The sequence below is a fragment of the Pezoporus flaviventris genome, unplaced genomic scaffold (assembly GCF_033815535.1).
Source record: "Pezoporus flaviventris isolate CSIRO_AGI_PZ_B2104156 unplaced genomic scaffold, CSIRO_AGI_Pfla_v1 ptg000016l, whole genome shotgun sequence".
Lineage (NCBI taxonomy): Eukaryota > Metazoa > Chordata > Aves > Psittaciformes > Psittacidae > Pezoporus > Pezoporus flaviventris.
In genome coordinates, this window is record NW_026892564.1 from 10,998,404 (window position 1) to 11,021,967 (window position 23,564).

General features: G+C 37.0%; 1 protein-coding gene and 1 long non-coding RNA gene across 2 annotated transcripts in view; one reads left to right on the forward strand and one right to left on the reverse strand.

Annotated features, from left to right (window-relative positions):
* TRHDE (thyrotropin releasing hormone degrading enzyme) overlaps nucleotides 1-23,564 on the reverse strand; it is a 685,146-nt gene that overhangs the window by 340,604 nt on the left and 320,978 nt on the right. The gene's annotated exons all lie outside the window — the stretch shown is intronic.
* On the forward strand, nucleotides 16,450-19,183 carry LOC133270016 (uncharacterized). Its single transcript, XR_009743649.1, has 2 exons — nucleotides 16,450-16,543; nucleotides 19,036-19,183. It is a non-coding gene; the product is annotated as an uncharacterized LOC133270016 (long non-coding RNA).

Genomic DNA, 23,564 nt, shown 5'->3' on the forward strand with positions numbered 1-23,564 from the left:
TCATAAAGGAGATAGATTTCAACAACTTTGTCACTCTTCAGGCATGGGTAAAAGCCAGATTTTGATCCCTGTTCCCAAGTAAACATTTCCTTTTTACTATGTTAGTATTATTATTATTATTATTATTACTTTTTATTATTATTATTACTTTTTATTATTATTTAGTGTAAAACTATATAGGAAAGAACAAGGTGATGGAACATTTTTATAGCAATATGCCGCAGTCTGACACTTCCGAGTTGCATGTTAGATTGCCTAAACTTTTCTGAATATACATAATGAGTTGATAGATTTTAAATGCACAGTTTATTTCCAATAACTATACTGACAATCGCAAAGAAAGTGATTCTCACATTAATCAGTTTCTGTATGGAAATATTTTTATTCTAGTATGCAGAAAGAGGCACCAATCGCTATTTGCTCCACCTGTAACATGATTTTTTTCCAGCAGGTGGGTGATAATTAGCCTTTTTATTTATTTCAGGCAATTTAACTGATTCTAAAGTATGGTTCAGTGATCTCCTCTGTCTTGGATGGCATCCACATGGTTTCAAGATAGAGACACATTCACCACTTTCCAGTCCCACAGGATGGTAGTTGGTGTTAATGAGCTTTTTAAACAATTTCCTGATTAGGTCAGTATTTAGTCTGTTGTGGTTTTTAGTTGGGTTTGTTGTTTTGTTATTGTTTTTAAACCCAAAAAAGCATTCAGTGTTGGGAACTTACAACTTAATTTATCAATTTGTTCCAGCATGTCTCACTAGAGAGCTTGCAGGACTCTAAACACAGAGAGGAGGAAAAACACAGCTCTGCATGATGATAAAGTCCAGCACTTTGCTGAATGGGCTTGTAAATGCAATAAAAGCTGAAATAAAGTACTTCTGGAAATTATGCAGTTTTGTCTGTGCTTTAGGAAGCACGCAATACATTCCAAGAACAGTGTAAATAGCATACTGTTCTACACTGAAATAATATAAGAATCTCACAGCAGTCTGATGGGGGTCCTGGAAAAAACATATGGTGGGAGAGTTATGAATTAAAAGAAGAAAAATCTAGTGAAGAATAGTGAAAAATCAGAGTGCATTTTCTCTTGCAGTAGACTACAGATGAAATCCCAATTTGGGCGGCTTGGAAGGGATTAGATTTTGAGTGGGAGCCCTCATATCATAAATATAATATCTTAGAACACAGTTTAACTGCATATGCAATTTTATTCAATACATGGCCTTTGAGAAAACTTGTTTATTGTGGAAGGATAAGTATAGGTTGCTTATTTTTATGTTACTAGTGGACAAATCATCCTCTATGTTAAACTCAGTTTCAATAGTAACTTGTGTTATTTTACTATATCATCAGTAACCTGAAACCTGTGCTGAAAAACGTTAACAAACTAATTATTTTATTTTCTTTACCTTGTCAAATTAATTGACAGAATTCTATTTTGGATAACACAGTAATTAAAGTTTAGTTGATACAGGACAACATTAGCATAAAGGCAGTTTTCTATGCTTGTTGTGACAGAACAAAACTAACAAAATGAGTACTAAATGTCATATATTATTCTTTTAATACTATCATCCTATTCTGCCAACTAGCAAGTCCATTTACACTCAATTTTAAATCACACGTAAGCTGAAGCAAATACCCTGAAGTCAAACCCATAACAGCTATATGCAATGAATTCTATTAAGCTATATCATGTTTCTCTGAGGATATATATCACCACACCATGAATCTTTTACTAAATAGACATTTCAAAATTGCCAGGAAGGAGTCAACATTCTGAATCCGTCAGGACCACATTAGGAATTGTGATACAGTTCATTACTTGTGAGATGTTACACAGCATTAGAGACTTCCATAGGCTTAATTTGACATGAAACCATCAAACTATGTAAAATAAATTATAAGAAAACAAACTTCAAATATATTTACCTTCCAAACAGATCTCAATTTTGCACACATATTTTCTTCCTGTGCATGCAAAGGTGGAATATGAAGACAGATGGATATTTTAATATGAAAAAAAAAGAAATATCAACTCTAATTTTTCTTAGTCACTTAACTCACAATTAAATGTGAGGAAAAGAAACACTAAAACATTTTAGTATAGCAGTTACTGCTACTGAATAATGCCAGTGCTCTTGAATATGTTTTCTATGCCAATCTTATACTAAAACTGCACAAATTATGTGCTGCAATTTATTTGGAGAATTTTGTCTTTGTTGTCCATAAATTGTTGGTAAGAATTCAGAATATTTCAGTCTTTATATAACTATATTTTAGTCTTTGAATTTCTTGTGAGCTAAATTTGTGTTTGAAGAATTTTGTTCACTGAAGCCTACGTTCAAGGTTTATTTTCTATAACTCTAAAGTATTAAAGCATTAGCTACTGCTTGAGTCTGTTCAGAATGACATTAGAGATTTTTTTCAGTTCAAAAAGTCTCTCTTTTTTTTTTTTCTACTCCAGTTTCAAAAAAGGATCATCATGGGTGTCATCTTCAGTACTTACTGAAAGACCAAAAGATACATATGGGACATACAGACACAGTAATGTTAAAAATACACAGTGAGACAACACTTTGTAGTCTGTGAAGAGAAGTATAAAGGATAAGAAAGGAAGCTAGAAACCTCCCTAATCTTTCTAGTTAGAAGCAGATATCACCTCTGCTTATTCAGGTGAGTAAGTGGTACTACTGATTTCCAGAGGAAGGGATACAAAGATGAGAAGTAACCTGCTGTACTTAAGAGCTGAAAACAGATCATGATATTATAGGGCATGTACATAACTCATTACCTGTAAAATCTTAAAAATTCTTTAATTACTCAGTCTTTGTCCTTGTCCACTGTACCCCTTTCTTTTTGTTCCGTTTCCAATTCTGCAAAAACTTAGAAAACTGTGTTGAATGTTAAAACTTGACAAGAGTCTCAATCACCTCAGTGGCTTTCTGATCCAGAGAATTTATTCCAGAATTCCAGAAGGGGAATATATTTTTGATATTCACAAGCCTGAGACTACGAATTTATATGGTTTGAGACAGGAGCTTCGTTTATGCCTCAGTCCGAGTGTTGTTGTAACTGACCAAAATGCAATAACTAACATGGTATGGTACCATTTAAAAATATAACTAGTCAGATCAAGCGTTAGAGATCTGTTCTTGAGGCGCTGCAGATTAAAAATCCCCCAAACAGTCTTTTCCTGATGAGATTGTGCCATGGGACTGATGATTGTGTTTTTTGTCTGTAATGTACAGAAGGGCAGGGAAGGGCCAGTTTAGGGGGTCAGCAAGGTACAGAGCTGTCTGCAACAGAGCTCAGGTTATTTGCTTCTGTTGATATCTATTGCAAATCTCCCTTGGCTTCCAGCAGTCTGGGATTTCACTTCCTGAGTTGATAGGAACAGAATGAAAACAAAGTACCCTGCCAGAATCACCCCACTCCTATCTGCACATCTGACTTGCCATAGTCTAGAAAGGAATTAAAGGATAATTTTTCTTTCAGATAAAGTCTCTGAGAGGTACTCATCATTTTGAGGTGGAATTGTTTGCACTTGATTTCTAACTTCTCTTTTTGGTGTCATTTGAAGGATAACAGACTCCTGAAGGTAGTCTTCCTATGTTTATTAATTCCTCCTTTTTCTCCTCAACAAGGGAGTACTCTTTTTTGACCTGCTTAGGGAAAACATATTTATTGCTGTTTCTGATTTAGTGTGTCAATGGGTGTACAGTTCTTAATGGAAAAGCAACTTTCCCCCTCTTCACCTTCTACCAGCATTAGTCCTTATTAAGCTTCTTTGTGTGTACATGTCTGGTTTTCAGAAGAGGAATGCACCATTTGCTGAAGGAAGAGAGGATCTGCCTGCTTTCTGGTCAACAGCTTACTAACCTACTTTGTAATAGCTAATAACTCAGAGAGGTGATGGACAACAGGATTAGCTGTGTAAATGGTCTAAAGAAAGGATATGGGAGCCAGGTATAAAGACAGGTGTCAAGTTCCATGCTTAGGCGGAAAAATCAACCCTGCAAACGCAACTTTGCAAAACAAATGAAGTAGCTGTTCTGCAGAAAGGTATCTGGTTACTCTGTGAAAATTAGTATCACCAACACTGAGTCATTACCAAAAGGGTAAAAGTCAATCTCAGGCATACAGAAAAGAGTATACAGATGATGCAGAAAGTAAACTTTCTGTTTGTTCAGCACTGACAAGACTGCAGCTGAAATCTTATGTCCAGTTTTGGGCACCACTCTTCCCGAGAAGCTTGCACCAGTTTGAGAGGAGGTCCAAGACAGATCAAGAACAAGTGGTGGCCAAAAAATGCAACTTCTAAGGAAAGTTTGAAGAATATTTTATGTTTATTCTGAAAGAGAAAAGAAGGGTTTGTATAATGACATTCATCACATTTGTGAGAAGCTGTGGAAACTAAGGAGTTCTACTCTCCATATCTGTGAGAAAAGAACAAGAAGTAATTGGTGACAAGAGAGATTTAGGTTAGCTTAAAGTAAAAGGTTTTCTACTCAGAAGATGGATTCGCCAAAGAATCAATCCTGTGAAATTCCCATTGCTGGCAGGTTTCAAGTGTTCACCTTAGAAGGGCATCTGTCCAGCATGAAAGAGCAAGTACAAATAGTTTGGAAAAAGCTCTCATATTCTGTTCCAGATTTACTTTGTAAAAGTATTGGATTTTTTTCACTGTTTTCATTGTATTTTATTACAATTCTGCAAACCTTGAATAAAGAGTATTAGTGAAAAAGGCACGGGCTGAAACCATAGTCCAGCAAAACAGATTTAACAAAGCGTTTGTACTTCACAAAGTAAAATGCTTAGGTGCTAAAGAGACCTAAGTTTGACAAAAGTAGGTCAAAATCAAAATCAAGTAGTGATGATAGTGCAGCTGATGGATTGGAAAACAAACATAAATAGCAATTCTCTTTATGTCAGATAAGCAATGACTCAATTATGTCCTTATTACTATCCTTGAATAAATTATTAGTGAAAAATAGAGCCAGAGGCAATAATAGGGATTAGCATGGAGAAGTGCAATACAATAGTAATTAGGATTCTAGTTTACTATTTTGTGTTGCATCTGCAGTATGACATCCAAAATGCAGTCACCTAGAAAGTATTTCACTCTACATCATATTTACAAAATCATTCTCCCTACAAACAAAAGGTTTTACAACTAGTACTGGGAAGATAATGTCATCTTTATGTTGCATTAAAAAAAAAAAAAAATCTTTAAAACCTATCTACTTACCTGCTTTTTAAATAGAACCTTGAAAGGGATCACCTTTCATTTTTTAAACCAATTTTTGCAAGCAAATTATCTAAATATAATAATAAAGATCTTCACTAATAATAATGACGGTTTGCAAGCTGAGAGACATTTTGCATTCTTAGTTGTGACACAAGCACTTTGCAGAACCCCAGACATTTTATATAGCTCTTGCAAATATATTTATCACAAATGTAAAATCTCTAGAGCCACTTATTTCATTTAATTTTAGCTTGCAAAGTGGAGTTTGAAATACCAGATTTGAAGTCTTTGTGCATTAAGGGAATGAACAGTCTCTCAGTTTGAAACACCATTGTCAGTTCCCTCATTAAAACCATGAATTTAAAGTTTGAAAAACTGGAAACAACTGAAGATTTGAGCTTCACAGCTAAGCCTCATCAAATATTGACAGCCACTGCATAAAATATATAGGTTATTCTGCAGTAGATAGTACATATTCCCATTGACTATGTGTTGTGGAACTAATTTGAAAGTAAATCACATGGGCTACAATAATAAAAACAAATAAAATATTGATTCAGATTTGTTTCTAAAAGTTCAAGCTTGGAATTCTCTCGTCATACTTTTTACTGCAAAGAATTCCATAGATCTCAGGGTTAACATGCATCATCGTCTACCATATTACTAATAGAATGCTAATATGCTCTTACTTTTAATTTTCATAGTAACAATTGTAAATTGCATATAATTTACATAATAACTGGTATAATAATTTATTTCAGCGGATAAATATGCATACTTTTTGGTTTAGTAATGATAGGTACTGTGAAGCATTAGATATTGATAAATATTTCATTTTATTTAATATTTGATTTGGTATCCTAAGGTATGAGGTCTAAAAAGGACAGACAGTTGTAGATATGTACATATACAGACAGTGTTGACTTGGGACTGCTTCTGAGTTTTGTATTCACAATATTCATCTTGGAAAGAGAGCATTCCTTCAGGTGATATTTTAACTTTTTATCAGGAGAAAAAAATGTCTTAACTGTGCCCATTGCTCCCATGTAATGTTCAATACTTTTAAGCTATTAATGGACTACTGCATAAAAAAAAGTACCATCAAAGAGGGTATGGCCAGTGAGCTGGGAAGCAGGACTGTTGTTTACACTGGTCTGCCTGTGCAAAAGCTCCTGGACAGAAGCAAGGAGCTTGAGCACAAAGAACTGCCCCAGCGAGTGTGGGAGATGCCTTGGGAGCCTTCTGGCATAAGGAGCAAACACCAGCCAAGGCAAAGAGGAAACTTCTGGATCTTGGAAAGAGCAGTGAAGATTTATTTCAGTCCAGAAAGTTATCAATAGTTTTCAGATAGGAAAGCATGAGAAAAGGACCAGCACACACAGAACATAGTGTCTGTGGAAGACAAGTTTTTAAGTGGTTTATTTAATGTGTCACTTAACATATCTGATTTTTCTCTGTTCATAGCATTATTTTTTCTGGGTTATTAATTGTACTTTAGCGAAAGAGAGTGTTAGAATTCTTTCTGGTGGCTCTTGGCAACACATATCAATAAAATCGGCAGGTCTCCAGATAAGGGCTCTGCGCCAACAGCTGTTTCAGCCACAGCTCAGCTTTCCTGGGCACCCTCATTGCCTCAGCAAAACAAAAACCTGTCCATCTCTCCTGTGTTCAAATGGAAGAGTGCCAGTCCTGCACATTAAAAGTCATGCTGTAGGTTCCCAGACTAACAGAATACTTCAAGCATCATGTAGTTTAAAAGAAAAAAATATCTCTCATTCTCTGCCTCCAGCCTGTAGTCCCATCAGGTACATATGTGCTACATTTTTGTTTTATATTAAGTTTTTTCTGTGTTCCTTGGAAAATTTCATACTTTATTTAATTTTTATATTTTTTTTATTTAAGAACTGTCATAGCTATCTTGATTTTTGCTTGTTTCTTTTTTTATTTCAGCAGCTACATCTCTAAGAAATTTCAACTTAAAATCAAATTGTATTATCATCCCTGACTAATTCTAATTCTACCTGCTCAGGATCCAGAACTCCCATTTAAAAAAAAAAAATCTTATTCCATGTGCAAAATCACCACAGGACTTTTCAAAGGCTGTTTTTACTCAGTGTGTATTTTAAAGACCAGTTCTATTCAGAACAGTAAAAAACAACACGTCTTTTCCCTTTGTGCATACAACGTCACTCCTGTTCCCTTCAATGAAGAAAATGAGTGTCTAACTCCTTTTATTCCTACTGGCCCTGAAAAACTAATCCCTCTGAAGCAGCTGACATGTGACTTGTTATTACCTGGACAATCACAAATTATTTTCTGAGTTCTCAGAGAGACCAAGCAGTCATGTGAACACAGTTTTATTAACAGGAAGAAATAACTGGAACAAAAGATAAAATCCTTTTTGTGTGCTTTTTTTTTTTCTAATAGGAAAAAGGTAATGTTATCTGACTTGACTTTTGAGATCCAATTGGGTTTGAAGGACTCTGAGCTGAAAAAAGTCTTAGTTTTATGCCATTTAAAACAAGCACTTTCAATTTGGAACCAATTCAAAGATAATAAATGAGAAATATTATGATGATATTTCTACAGAATGGCTTTTCCAGATTGAAACTATGTTTTGAAGTCAAATTTGTCAAAACATCTCAAGAAAGTCTGTACAGCAGAAACTGAGGTGAGCCACATCCTTCCATTAAGCCATCCTTACAGTCTCAATCTCTTCCCTGCTCAGAGAGGGACAGATTACTCAAGTTCAGCACAGCGCTCCCTACCTAAGACATCTCTGGGCTGAGTTTGTCTTGGCTTACTGCTCAGAAATACAAACAGCAAAGTGATAAAAGCAGTTTCATTCATGCTGTTCCTCTGGCTATGGAAACACTGAAGGAAAGAACTCTATTCTCTCATGTAGATGATATTATTAAGTGTACAAGAAAGCCCTTGATTATGAAACTGTTTCTCTTGTTGCTTTGCTGTTTCCTAACAAGCTGTTATAAGTTCTGTTCTAATTGAAATAGTAGGCTAAAATGAAGAAAAAAAGCCGAAACAACTAAGCAACAAACATTGCATCTACGATTTGACAACATATTTCCCATTGTGACCATAAAAAAGTGCTATATTGAGTTAGATGCAAATTAAAGCTTATTGACAATTCACAGCTTTGATCAACAACTATTTAAACAGCTAAGAGCAATTTTTAACCTTCAAAACATATACATTTGTAGAGATAGCCAGCAAAGGTTAGAAATAATAAATGTTCATTTGAATAAGCAGCAGACTTCTAATGTGATTTCTGATTTACTAAAATCCAGAGGTGTTCTGTTTGGTTTCATGAGGATATAACTGAAATCAACCAAATAATGAAGTGCTTAATACATTTCAAGCTTCCTTTTCACTCCTGAGACAAAATAAGTGCCATTTATACTTCAGTTTTCCTACTTCTAGAACTACTGAGAAAAAGGTGTGGAAGCCTTTCTTAATATTAGGATCAATATGACTTCTGGATGGAAGCACACAACAAACTTGTAGTTTTCATAGAGAAATATGCAAGAAAACAGCTATTTAAGAAAGATTTCAGAAGTATGTACTGCACTTCACTGTACAAGTTGATTTCTTTAAAAGCATTTTCTGTATAATACTAGAAACAATAAATGCTATGAATTATTATAAATCAGATTGCTTATTATGGATCACCTCCTTTTTGCCCTTTGTAAGGAGAAAAGTAGCAGCCTAAAGAGAAGGCAGAGCACAACATAGCCCAACACTTAGAATTACAAGAGAGTTGTATGTCCGTCTTCATAATCTCTTAAGAAAGGAGAAATGAAGTACAGACAACAAGTGATTAATTCTACTTATGGATTCCAGGTTCAGGTAGGGATGTACGCCTGGAAGCCTACAGCTTAAGTGAAAGCAGGAGAAGACCACCCTCACACTCCACTTATGAGAAATAGTGGATCTGAGGATACAAACCGGAGCACACTGGGCTGCTCACCACCTTCAAGGGGCATCCAGATATGCATGCAGCATGCCTTTGGGGGTCCTTATTCTCTTCTGCTGACTGGAAAGAGCAAAGTTAGTGTACAGTGGGAGGAAGAAAAACTTCAGTCCTCAAGCTGTACTTGATCTGTTATACATTAGCTATAAGCAGAGCACGTACTGTGGTTTGTTCCCCTTCTGTCACAATGACTGCCTCCTGAATAGCTTCCAGCATGCTACTGACATGACTGCCCTCATCCACCACGGTGTCCTGGGTCTGCAAGACCCTGCACAAAGGATGCTCTGGCAGTGCCTGTCACTGAATTCAAAAGTCTGGAAAACAGAAGGGTCAGAAGTCTGGTCTAAAGGGTCATCATCAGACCACTGCTTTAGAGACATCTAATCACTTATTCCCAAATCCTACCCCATAACTTTCTTTCCCATCTTGCCTTTCCCCAAAGGAACAAGAGTTGTACAAATTTGCATTTATACACAAATCTAAACTTTGGACAGTTGCTACAATTTCCTTTAATAATATTATTTGCACGTAACACTCAGCACTGGATAAGAAAACTGGATGAAAAAAGTGTAAAAGACTTTCCAGTGCTGGTCACAGGACAGATTTCTGTAGGCAAATGTTCATGGCTAACGTTCAGGTTTCTTGCACCAGAGATTTAGAGAGGGACAGGAGCAAAGTGAAATATTAAATATTCTCACAGCTCTGTGGGAAAATGAATGACAGTACTGACTATTTACTTTGCATATATTTAATGTTTTTACTTACTGAAATCTTGGCTGCTTCATGCATTTCAGTGAAAGCAGAGAAGGGTTAGAATCTCCCATTAAATAATATGAAGGTCCTACAAGTTCTAGCTAGAAGATGGAAGCACCGGTATTTTTAATTTTAAGAAAGTTTCTTATCTGCTTTAATCAGACTATTCTTGCTGCCAGCTGTATGTAGCAGGTAAGCTATATTACTTGTTCTGAAGGCAGGTATTTCCAGCTTACTATACTCTGCTTTGGACCTCTGTTCTTGCAAAACAATTTACAAATTTTAATATTGTCTCACCTCATTCCACACTTGTCTTTGAAATTATCACACTGTGAAGCTCACACAATCAGCTGCAAGATACTGTACAAATACTGAAATTTAAATACAAGGCACATTTTACATTGTAATGTATCAAGTTGGATATGTTGGAAAGGAACAAAATGTGAAGACTTGGATATTAACTGAATCTGAATATAAGAACATGACACCTCACTAATATAGTATGTCATTGTATAGCAAAATGTCATATCAGTACCCTTCTGTTTTCTGTGATAATAGAAATCATTGCACCTCTTATATTATTTAAGACTATACCAAAGTTAAAACTGGGGAAAATGCAGTAGGAAGGAAATTGCCTGCATGTGTTGATAACGCATGGGTCTGCTGTATTTGTCATATTTTAACTCCTTTACAAAAGAATTCAATCATGTATCCAAAGTAAACTAATGGTTGATATAACAGCATGGATTTCAAATTCAGACTAGAACTGTAATAGACACACAGTAAAGTGTATGAGAGAAAAAAAAAAAAAACAAAACAGTGAACTATAGAATTACATTAATAAATGGATCCAAATAAAAATATGTTATTAACTGGGTTTTGAATGCATGTTAAAGATAAACTATGTGAGAATAAAGACAGCAAAACCATGACTGGTTACCCTATCTCTGTTGTATTTATGTCGTGGTTTAAACCCAGTCAGGTAACTCGTTCACTCACACACCCCCCCCCCCCCCCCTTCTTTCCCTCCCCCTACTCCTGGAGGGACGGAGAGGAGAATCGAAAAGAATGCAACTCCACGGGTTGAGATAAGAACAGTTTAGTAACTAAGGTATAACACAGATCACTACTGCTACCACCAATTATAATAATGATAAAGGAAATAACAAGGGAAGAGAATACAACACCTCAGCACCAGCTGACCGATAACTTGCCCCCCAGGCCCGACCAAGCTCCGACCGATACCTCCTCCAACCCTGCAGACTCCCAGCCCTTCCGGCTAACTCCCAGTTACCTCCTGGGCATGACGTGCTGTGGTATGGAATACCTCTTTGGTCAGTTTGGGTCAGGTGTCCTGTCTCTGCTTCCTCCTGGCTTCCCCTCCTCCCTGGCAGAGCATGAGGCTCACAAAGTCCTTGGCCAAACCAAAACATCGCTATCAGCTCTGTTCCCAGGCCTAAAGTCAAAACACTGCACTGCACCAGCTACCAAGGAGAAAAATGACTGCTACTGCTGAACCCAGGACAATTTACTACTGCATATGCTGAAGGTTGTGTTTGTGAGTGTAACTTCAGGTATGCAGCCATTGCTGTCTGCATCTTTTTGGCTGTAGTTCCACAGCAAATCAAGCTGTGATCCTGCCAAAACTGGACAAGTAACACCAAGTGCTTCAGGAGGGTCATAATTTGCTGATCTTTAGAAGGGACCAAATGGATTGCTTTAAGCAAGTTTGCTACATTTGTATTTCAAGCAGGTATTTCTTGAGGAGGGAAAATGAGAGATAGCAACAAGGTTCTGGACTTTACTCTCAGGACTTGTTATCCAAGAGAAATTTCATACAGGAGATATGTCATTGCAGGGAGATTTTCACCCCTGGCAAACTGGGGCTGTGGGAATTGCATGCTCCATCTGCCTTTGGTGCAATCAAGCTGTAGGTCTCTTTCTGTCTAGGAGAGTAGCCCACCCACCTGACCATTATGCAAAAGTAGGTGGCACCAGCAAATACCATACTCTTTGCAAATGCCAGGAGGCTGCACTAACCTGACTCAACCTGACTTGGAGCTGGGCTTCAGTGGGAGACTCTGGGTCATTCTCTGCACTTTAGAAATGACCATCTAATATTAGCTGCAAGGAAAATTTTCAGTAGAAGAAGTGAAGTTCTGTTGAACACAGGCATTACAGGGCTAGGCATTTTTTGATACAGTATCTGTCTGAGACATGGGAGGATTTTAAGCAGTCTGGTTCCCAATACTTCTGAACTTTCACTCTGAAATAACAACACTCTAAAGTATTGGGTATCCTAACAAATACCATATACTTAGAATGTGCATTTTGTAATCAGGACTTTTTATCTCCTTAAATCCTTTTAAAGTGTATACATGGATATGCATTTTTTAAAACACAAAACCACAGTACCTCCTTCCTCTGTGCTTTGTGATGAAATACATAGGTAAATTACAGCAACAGGAAGGTGATCTGTACACTAGCAGCAGTTCTCAGGCTCATCGTTGCCAGATTACTTATTCCATAAACTGGTTCCCATTTTTCACAGACAAGCATGTTAAGATTATTTCAGTAATTCTTATGGCCTTGTATAATAATGGCACTAGGTCCATGAGATAGTAACCTCTTTCTGTGGGGATGTCTTCACCCAGTATTGTCACCAGAAAATGTGTGTGAGGTTCAGTTACTGGAGCTGCCTTTTTCTTAAGCATAAGGGAAAAAAATAAAAATTAAAGAAGATACTGCACATGAAATGAGTGACATTTTAAGAAAGGGCATGTATTCTAACTCATACCTTTGCCTACAAGAAAACTCCACCTATCTGCTTAGCTGTTCCATACTAAGTCTTCACATGTAATACTTTCTTACAAACAATTACACAAGTTTTGATGCCTAAGAAAAAAATAGATGTACGCATTATCTTCTCATTCACACATCAAAATAAACGTTTAACTCTAAAAGGAGACATCTGTGGAAATTAATATTCACTTAACGAAGTAATCCTTGTTTCTCTTTAGTGTTTTGAAACTTGTCTCTGTAGAAACGCAAAACTCGTTTAAAAAATTGCAGAACTTCATTAGAAAGATGAATAATATCAAATGAAGATTGTAGGCTACACTGTATACTTATGGTCATGTAAGTTTACTGAAAGTAAAACACTAAATGTACTGCTTTTAATGTACTGCACAAAACTCTACCACCCAATAAGTGCAAAAAGCAAAAAGCACTTGATAAAAACAAGTAGTTCCATAAGCATTATGTCAGCCTGGGGCTGTTGCTGGCACCTGCCAATTCAGCTAGTAGATTCACACCAAAGCCTTTTATTCAGGAAGGTCACTAATCTGAGCCTCACTCATCCTTCTTCAGGTACTTATTTTCAGAAACTTCTTGGAAATTGCTCTGTATTTCACTATCAAATGTATTTGGAATCAGTGAAGATGCTGAAAAAAAAATTGGGCAGGAAGTTGCCATAAAGGCACACAGGACTCTTTCTTACAAATGTTTTATGTCCTTTAAAAGTCAGCAAAAAAATCAGAGGTGATCCATTGTGTAAACGTCTGATTTTCTCAGCTCCCTATATTAAATCTTACTTTTTGATCAGTTTAATAATTTTTACTGCACTCTGACTTCAAAGTTCTTCCTTTAGAAAAGGGCCCAGAAAATTTATGAAAAATAAAGATATGCTGAGTTCAGTTTTCTCATACAGCAGAGGAATTATTAGTCTTCGTAATGTAAATTACAACCAGACTGAGTGTTTAATTAAAAAAAAATTGCAAATGGAAAAGCACTTATATTGCTCTACTCCAGAGATCTTTTGATACAGTTTAAATGAGAAAGAAAATTCAAAATCTTTGACCTGCCTTCACCAAAGGTTTCGTTTTTATTACAGCTTTGTTATGCTCTCTGAGTTTGTTTGGCTGTAACAGAAACACACAGAACACATATTAACCACATGGAAACTTTCATCTTTTTGATGAACTAAACATATTGTCTTTGTTTCTCTTTCTCGCATCATTGACAACAGGCTTTTGTGTCCAACTGTGATAATGTCCCGTGTTCAGAGCATTCATATCTCTGTATGACTCTAACAACAGGCAATTGACATCTTGATGGCTTTCTTGTCCTCCATAAGGGGATAAACAAACACATGCATATGCAGCCCATGTTTAAATGGACAGAAAAACTTGTTCTGACTAGCAGGGCTTTTGTACACCTGTTATATTTAATACATATGTCAGGCACCATCTGTTAAAAAGACTCTTTTTCCCCTCTTTGTGCTTTAAACAAGACGCAAAAATAAAGTGCTAAGAAGCTCAAACATTGCAGAGGTAAAGAAATGGGTGTTGATGGCTATCCATCAAAGCCTGGGGTTTCGACATAAAAACCACATTAGAGCAGAATGAGAACTAAATCAATGGATTGTTCTGTTTCCTTGCTGCTTGCATTATTCACACAATACCAGAATAAAATCACATTACTTTATTTGTGGTGACCTAATACTGCTGTGACAAAGAACTAATTGCTTTAAAATTTCGTGATCAAATATTCAGTCAGGAATTGCTGTTGCAATTAACATTTATTTAAAGAAGTCTCTGTCCTCATATCTTTTTGATGTCTTGATTGATACACAATCACCCCTTATTAACAGGCAATTTTGTGAGCTATTACTTCTGTTTAAAATACTCCTTTTATGTTTGTCCACCTACCTTGATAATTAGATAACATAAAAAATATTAAAAAAAGGACAATTGCTAAATGTAATTCTTTTGGAATTTCTTCATGAAGTGTAACTTGTTGTCTGCAAATGTATCCATTGCATATAAACCTCTTTTTAGCTATTCTGTTTCTTAGTTTGAATAAATTAAAATGAGTTACACCTTCTTGGTGTTTTTCTGAAAAGCACTGTATTCTGACTAGGGAATATTTTAAGAGGTTTTCCTTCCTTGCCAGGTGATCAGTGGATGCAACCATAGGAATTTACTCTGATTTTCTATAGCCACTTGACTGTGTAACATTTCCTTTACGTCAGGCTTGGAATCTGGAAATTGCTTGGGTGGCAGATCATGACTGACTTTCTTTTTGTGAGATAGGGAGATTTCCAATTCCCACCCAATACCAGTGCAACAGCTGTCATGACAACATTAGTCTTCCCTAAGACCCGTTCATCATTCATTTTGTTTATGTTATAGGCAGGAGATTGCCTGAAGGAAGCCTAAGTGCAAGAAATGTGAGCTGGTTTAAATCAATGTTTTTTCTACATACATACTAAGACACATCAAAATGAAGATTATTTCTGAACCCTAATATCGTTATTAAATAAGGTTCCACCTTACTCTGCTAATATATGAAACTATAAAAAGTAATGTGAGACCTAATTGATTTAGTAAAGTATATGGAGTTTTGTTCTAAAATATTCTCTTTTCTGCACTTAAACCTGGGCAGAAATGGAGCAGTTATTCTGCTTAATTTGTTTTGTCTTTATCTGTGATGTACCAAGTTGTGTGACTGTGCCAGCTGATATGCAGAAAAGTGGGAATACACTCCACACTTTAACTGCGGAGAGTGAGGATCTGGCTGACTGCTGGTATTACAACAATAACAGTGATCTGAAACCTACACAGGGGTATTCCCAATCCAACTAACTACAGGAAAATATTTAAACTATGGGAAATTGTAAATATACGACAGCGTTTTGGAATTAAATGGTCTTTAAGGTCCATTCCAACCCAAACCATTCTGTGATTCTATGCATGAATAAAGCTACCATGCTTTGTGGATGCAGCTTGTATCAGGTAGAGAATTGACTCAAATAGCATGTGTAGGGCTTAACTGTTCTAATAGTTGGAGGCAGATAAATGAAACCTTTCAAAAATCAGGACTGTCACTTTTGGCTCCTAAGTCTGCATACGTGTAGATCCACCTTGACTCCTAATAGAGATCTTCTTACTTCCAGCTTCCATGGAACTTTCTGAGCCACTAGGGATGGTAGGTATCTCTTCTGGATTATGTGCTTTGTTATCCTGATTCAGAACTCTGTTGTGATTTTACTAGAGGTGGACAACTACCAAGACTCCACAGGAGTCCTCAGAGCTACCAAAGATACTGAGCAGAATGAATGTCAGTAATGAAGGAGGCTGCTGCTCTGAAAATATGCTTGTAATAAGAGAACATCTGGAGGAAGTGGTTTACCTGTATTCTGAGCATAGCCATACTACATGTTTCAAGCCAAATTGCTGGACCAAAGCCCTGCTTCACAGTAATTCAGAATAAGGCCATTTGACATTTTCTGTTGACATAGAGCAGCACTGCTGCCAAGAAAGTAAAGTTCATGGCACCAAACAGAGCTAGCAATAAACAACCTAACTGCAGTATAATGATTAGAGTAATGTCCTACTTTTCTGGGCTCTGTTCCCATGACTTGCTGTACCTTTATTTCTTAAAAAAATGTCAGAGAGTGTTGTGCTAGTGCTGTATGAAAATGGCCGTTCAAGACAAAGAAATAAAGAACCTTCAGCTCAGTCCTGGGCAAGCAGTTAGACTACAAGGTCAGTTTGAAAAGGACAAAAGCTCGGTGATGCCAAAGGGTATGGGGTTTTGTCTGGCTTTTGTTTAAGATCAAAAGCTATGCATAATCTCTTAAAAGCAGATATGTGTGAGGCCTGGGTGCTGAAAAGAAGTAGGTGTCTAGCATTATGCATCACAGACAAATGAGAGAGCTAGTTTCCTGCTTTGGATGTACTATGTGACTTGTGGAAGTTATCTCTTGTGCCTTTCCAATTACATTTATTTTAGGCTGGATGTTCCCACTACTAGATGCTTAAATCTAGGTATATGTGCACCTTATAGGCCCATTAAAACTAACCCAAGAATACTTGCACATCTCTTTAGGTTGGGCAGAGAAGAAATTCAGAGCAGCCCTGCGGAGAAGGACTTGGTGGTGTTGGTCGATAAGAAAATGAACATGAGCCAGCTTCAGTGTGCGCTCGCAGCCCAGAAAGCCAACCATATCCTGGGCTGCATCAAAAGGAGCAAGACCAGCAAGTCAAAGGAGGTGATCCTGCCCCTCTACTCTGCTCTTGTGAGACCTCACCTGGAGTATTGTGTGCAGTTCTGGTGTTCTCAACATAAAAAGGACATGGAACTGTTGGAACAAGTCCAGAGAAGGGCCACGAGGATGATCAGGGGACTGGAGCACCTCCCGTATGAAGACAGGCTGAGGAAGTTGGGGCTGTTCAGCCTGGAGAAGAGAAGGCTGCGTGGAGACCTCATAGCAGCCTTTCAGTATCTGAAGGGATGCTGGGAAGCGACTCTTCATTAGAGACTGTAGTGACAGGACAAGGGGTAATGGGTTTAAACTTAAACAGGGGAAGTTTAGATTGGATGTAAGGAGGAAATTCTTTCCTGTTATGGTGGTGAGGTACTGGAATGGGTTGCCCAGGGAGGTTGTGAATGCTCCATCCCTGGCATTGTTCAAGACCAGGTTGGATGAGGCCCTGGGTGATATGGTTTAGTGTGAGGTGTCCTTACCCATAGCAGGGGGGTTGGAAGTAGATGATCCTAAGGTCCTTTCCAACCCTAACTATTCTATGATTCTATTATTCTATGATAACTAAACAAGAACAAGAAACCAGTCTTTTTTACAAGGTCTGTTAAATACTACCGTTATGTCAATTTGATTTTTCTGTGTAAATGAACTTTGAGTGATATAGACACTGCTTCTCAGCCAGCTTTGAAAAGATGTGTGAGTGGCTAAAAAAATTGTTCTCCTTTTATTCTTAGCCAAACAGAGCCTTCCAATCTTTCGTGGCAAGCTCTGCAATTATAAGCTCTGTTTTAGAAACACCTAGTGCTTTCCCTGGAAAAATGTCTTCTACTTTTCTTCTGTTCATGGAACAAAGAAGTAGCACTCACTTCTCTGTTATCTCTCCTAAATTCTATACTTCCAAACCTGTACAACTTCTGTAAAGTAATAAGCATGAGACAGGAGTATATGCATATTGACAACTACCTAAACTTTCAGGATAGAAAGTGACAATGCCGACAAAGAGAACAAATTCATAAAAGAAACACCAACAGTCTGCACAACAAAATAAGCCAGTGTGATGCTAAATAATAAAACTCAGCTCTGCTATTCACAAGCAGATTCCAGCAGAGTATGTTTAACTATTTAAATGACGTTATTTGCTTGACACACAATATTTTTTGAATTGAATAATGTTAAATGTGTTATTTTCCAATAGTATTCATTTTAATCAGGTGAAGTTCAGAGGAATATTTCTCTGCTATCAGAAGGCTTAAGTTCTAGGGATAATGAAATTGAGTTTGTATTAGAATGAGAATCATTCTTAGTAGGAAGAATTTATCAAACTCCTTGCTTTGCTTCCAGCTACAGGATTCCAACTTTGTCAAGTCTCTGAAACTTCTGATGCTCATGCTTCCTTTTTTCCTCACTTCTTTTGCACCAGTTATTTGGGATTTTAGTTCTAAGAATTTTAGAGGTTGAAACTCATTCATTTGAGAACCTAGATAGATCCTCTTGCAGATCATTCTGGACCCTGAGTGTTTTCTTGTGGAAATGTAGTCTTAAAAATAGTTTGTATTTTATATATATTGGTAACACCAAGCTGTGTTCAAAACAGTGAACTTGTATTCTAAAGTTATTACTTAATTATATTCAGATTAGTTTTAAAAAGGAAAAGAGAAGTTTTCAGGTTTGCAAAGTGAATAAAGGTAGCAGTATTTAATTTTAGACTAGTTCCTGTCTACACATTCGCTGCACATTGAGCATAGACACATTAAACACCTGTGACAAGCTAAATATGGCTTTAGATAAGCTAAAGCCTAAACATATCAGGAGTCTTAGAATAGGAAACATGTTGCTCTGACTGAGCCATAGAGTGTCTGGGAGCCTCTCCCCACCTGTCTTCCCTGTTCTTCTACATGTAAAATAGATTTTTTGATGCTGGTTCGTAATTTATGTACCATATTGCTCAAGACTTGACTCTGGATCACCATCTTTTGACCTATTTTTTCCCAGTGAAAAAAGAGGTTCCAAGAATGCATGGATTTTCAAGCAATTTTAGGTTGGAGCAGGAGAAGCTTGAACCAAAGGTCCAGTGGAAGAATGATGGGGTCAGAGAAGAGGCAGAGGAGGAACAGTTGAATAATAAATGAAGTCCGTCTTTGCTGTTGTTCATGACACATCCATTACAGAACAAATGTGTTTCTTCCTGATTAATTCTGTTTCTATAAAAGGGACCATTCTGTGCCAGCTTTTCATTCAGTGTATTTTTTTCTGCTATTCCTGTCTACTTCTGCACCACTATATGCAAACCAAACTTAATTTCAAAAAAATGTAGGAAACCACTTTCCCAATAAATATGAGTGATTCATTTACTGCTATTTGTACACAATTACAAATTATTAAGACAGATAATGTGTTCTGTTTTAATGATTTGGGTTTTACAAGCATAACACACTGACACCATCACTGAGTATTTCAGAGGCATCCTGGTTACTGGAATTCCTAGAACATCTTGCGAAGACTTAGGCAATCAGTCTGGTACAGTGTCTCTCCATGGCTAACGTTACAAATGTATATATCCTGTCTGTCTATATGTTGCAAGCTTCTACACCAGCACATATATTGAGACAGAAGCTTGAGCCACCCTCAGTAAGGATGCAGAACTTTTCTTTCAGGTGGAAGTCCTACTCCTCAGTCAGCCTTTTGTCACTTGTCCTTCTATGAGCTCACTATTCCACTGTAGTCATTAGTTTGTCCCAGTTAAAAGGCACTGAATGAGATCAACGATACCAGGATAATAAAAAGCATGGAACAACCATGTTTGGGTTTTTTGGTGGGTTTTGTTTGGTTAGTTGTTTTTTTTTTGTGTGTGTGTGTGTGTGTGATTTTGTGTTTGTTTGTTTTGGTTTTGTTTGTGGGGGTTTTGTTTTGGTTTGATTTTGTGTGTGTGTGTGGAAAAGGTCTTCATGGAGATAAGATTTTCTGATGGCACTATAGCCTGGGTGAAACTGAAAGTCACCATTAATCATCATTCTTTGAAATTTTCTTGACCCTCCCCTTTATAAACCTGTAAAAGCCAGTACCCATATAAATTAAGCAGGCACTCTAGGTTTTTAATAGCAAGTAATCTGTCTGTGTGTGTGGACAAATGTGTGTGCAGACAAAAAGTCAACCATAAATCACAGAACACAAATAAAGGGTTCTGTTTAACACATGATGAAATAGCTACTATTCAGGAAAAAAAAAAAAAAGAAGAAAAAAAACAAGCAGAGAAAGTAGGCCTACCTTTCTCTCAGTACACTATTGTCAGTAGCCTCTCCTTCAGAGTATTACCTTTAGAGTATTACCTTTTACAGCTACTGTACAGTTTTGGGTAGAAGACAATGCATGCCTTTAAGTATGTGTCCATGGGCAGGTCATGTGTTTCTTCCCTGTGAATACGGATGTTAAGTTGCAGTTCATGTGGCACTATGCTTCTTGAGCTAGCTTTTTATTTTCTTCGCAGTATTTATTTTGTTTGCTGCCTGCTTTGGGATTTATTTGCATTTTCTTAATAATGTGCCTGGATATCCTGCATTGTTGATTTTCTCATAAATAATTTTTCAGCTAAACTCCCTGGTGTATGAATACTTGTGCAATAGATAGAGATAGCAACTTCAAAGCAGAGATTTTAATTGTAAATGAATACATAAAATTGATTATCTCAAGGGGTTACTGATACAGTACTTTAATGCTGTGCTCCCTTTATCTCACCACCTAAGATCAGAATCATTCTTTGGAAGTGCCTATCTCCATTGTAAATAAAGTTTGCCTAGGGCAAGTAGCATACAAATGTAAGCATTTCAGTGGCATGTCTAACATTAAATGGACTGAATCCAGGATCCAGGCCTAAAAATTTGTCTGACAAATAAAATAATATATCATCTTCAAATGTGAGTTATTTTATCTTCACATCATCCTCTACCTCTTGCCTATGTAAACCATGTGTCAGCTACTAAAGGGCTAATACGTTAGTTCACAAAGTTATGATCAATCTTGGCTTTTGTCCTCCCTTATGGTGAATGAAATTCATACTAGGAGGTTTGAATGATTATCAATATTCACTAGCAGGAATAACTTAGAAAATTGGTTAATTCCATGGCTGCTGACCATGTCCTGTTAACTCTGTAAATAGATATGGGAAATAGACATAATGTTATCAGATTTAAAGAAAGATTTCATCAGTGTCTTTGCTAACTTTATACATTCAAATTAGCTCAACCATCAGCTTTGATTGTCCAGGAAAGAATTAAAATAACAATGTAGATGTATTCTACAATGAATTTACTAAGCATTCATTCCAATGTATAGCCCCTATTCTCAACCTTAATGCAAGAAATAGATGACAGCCCAGGCCATCCAGGATATTTATCCCTTTAAGATTGATGAAATAAATAAAATATAAGGTATGCTGGGAAATTAATTCACTGTATAAGTGCTTCTGCAGCTCCTATTGATGCAGAGGACCAGTATCTAATCATTATTCCATCTAAAAAAATCAACAACTTAACTTACTAATATATTTATTAGAACAACTGCAACATTATAGTGTAATGAATGAAATCTGTATAAAACATACCTAGGAAAGTCTGCGACCAAGAGAGAAGATTTTGTTCCTCCAGATAAAATGAAAAATTCCCCATTAGCAAGTGGAAAGTTATGGTTAAACCTGACAAGTATTTAAAGGAGTCCTTGATTAGCCTTTAGATTTGAGCTCTAAGCCGGCCTGAAGAATATGTATCATCTCACTTACTACAACAAGCAATGTTATTGTCTTTTGAGATTATGTCACCAAAAGTCTACAATGAAATCATGGAGAATCCTAAATAACGATGGCCCAGATTTGCCCATATTAAAATAAATACTGATAATTCTACAGGTTTATAAAAAAACCTGAGACTATTACAGAGTACCTTTGAGGTTGGCAAGTATGAAGACACATTCGTACTTTGAGAGTTCTAAATTTGTCATTTCCTCTGATGAAAGTAAGACCAAATTCTAATGCATAAAGCTTTTCTGAGCCACACACAAAATAGTTGCTTTAACAAAGAGACCAGGCTTATCATGCTACAATAATACATCTTACAAAAGCTTTAAAGAGAAATGCCCACATCAAAATTGACATTTCTTCATCACCATAATCCTTAAGTAACAGATTATTATGGAAAAGAATCTTCAGGACTGTTTTGCAGAGCCTTAATTGTATACATCTACTTTTAACAAAATATTTTCCTTATTTTTAACTCTCAGCATTTATTATTTCTTTTCTTCTGATGTTACTCTAACCAGGAGAAGTAGCTAATAATGGCAAACTCTGAAAACAAAAGCATTAATTCATACCTTCTTATAAATAACCAGTCATTCTGGAGAGGTAGGGTTCAGGTTACCGCGCCCAGAATTAGTAGCCTGCATGTAGGTGACCAAATGAGCAGCAGGTTGCTCTGGATATTGTCAGTACAAATCTTGGGCACAGTTCATATCTTTATATGGTGTATAGACACACAGTCTATGGGGTCAGATGAGATCCACTCAAGGGTACTGAGGGAGCTGACAGAACTGCTCACGGAGCCACTTTAAATTATTTATCAAGCAGTTCTGGCTACCTTTGAAGGTCCTGATTGACTGGAAGTTAGCAAATGTGATGCACATCTACAGGAAGAGCTGAAAGAAGAATTCAGGGAACTACAGCGTCCTGGTTTGTATCAGAAATAGTGTGGTCAGCAGGACTAGGGAAGTGGTTGCCCACTTGTACTCAGCATTGGTGAGGCTACGCATTATGTACTGTGTTAGTTCTGGGCCACTCACTACAAGAAAGACTTGAGTTGGTGGAACATGTCTGAAGAAGAGCAGCAAAGCTGATGAAGGGTCTGGAGCACAAGGCTAATGAGAAGCAGCTGAGGGAACTGGATTGTTTAACCTGGAGAAAAGGAGGCTCAGGGGAGACCTTAGTGCTTTCTACAGGTACCTGGGAAATGAGGTTGTAGCAAGGTGAGTGTCAGTTTCTTCTCACAGGTAACAAGCAATAGGACAAGAGGAATTACTCTCAACTTGCACCAGGGGAGGTTTAGATTGAATATCAGGAAAACTTTCTTCCCTGAAAAGGTTGTCAAGAACTGGAACAGGCTGCCCAGGGGACTGTTTGAGTCACCATACTTGGGGATATTTAAAAGATGTGTTGACGTGGCACTGATGGACATGGTTGTGGACTTGGCAGTGTTATATTAACAGTTGGACTCCATGATCTTACAGGTCTTTCCCAACCTAAATGATTCTAAAATGTTCATAAAATGATACCAAATCAGTACATTACATTATGCCCGAAGCAGGTGTACCAGGAAAACAAGGGAAGTGCTTGACCTTCTGGCAGTGTCTAATGTGACACTTCCTCTGAGTAACATGATAAGGAAAGAAGACATCACTGGACAGCACTTGCAAGATCACAGCTGTAGCCAGGTATCTGCGTATTTGCATTTGTCTTGCTGTAATCATTATCTAACGGTGCA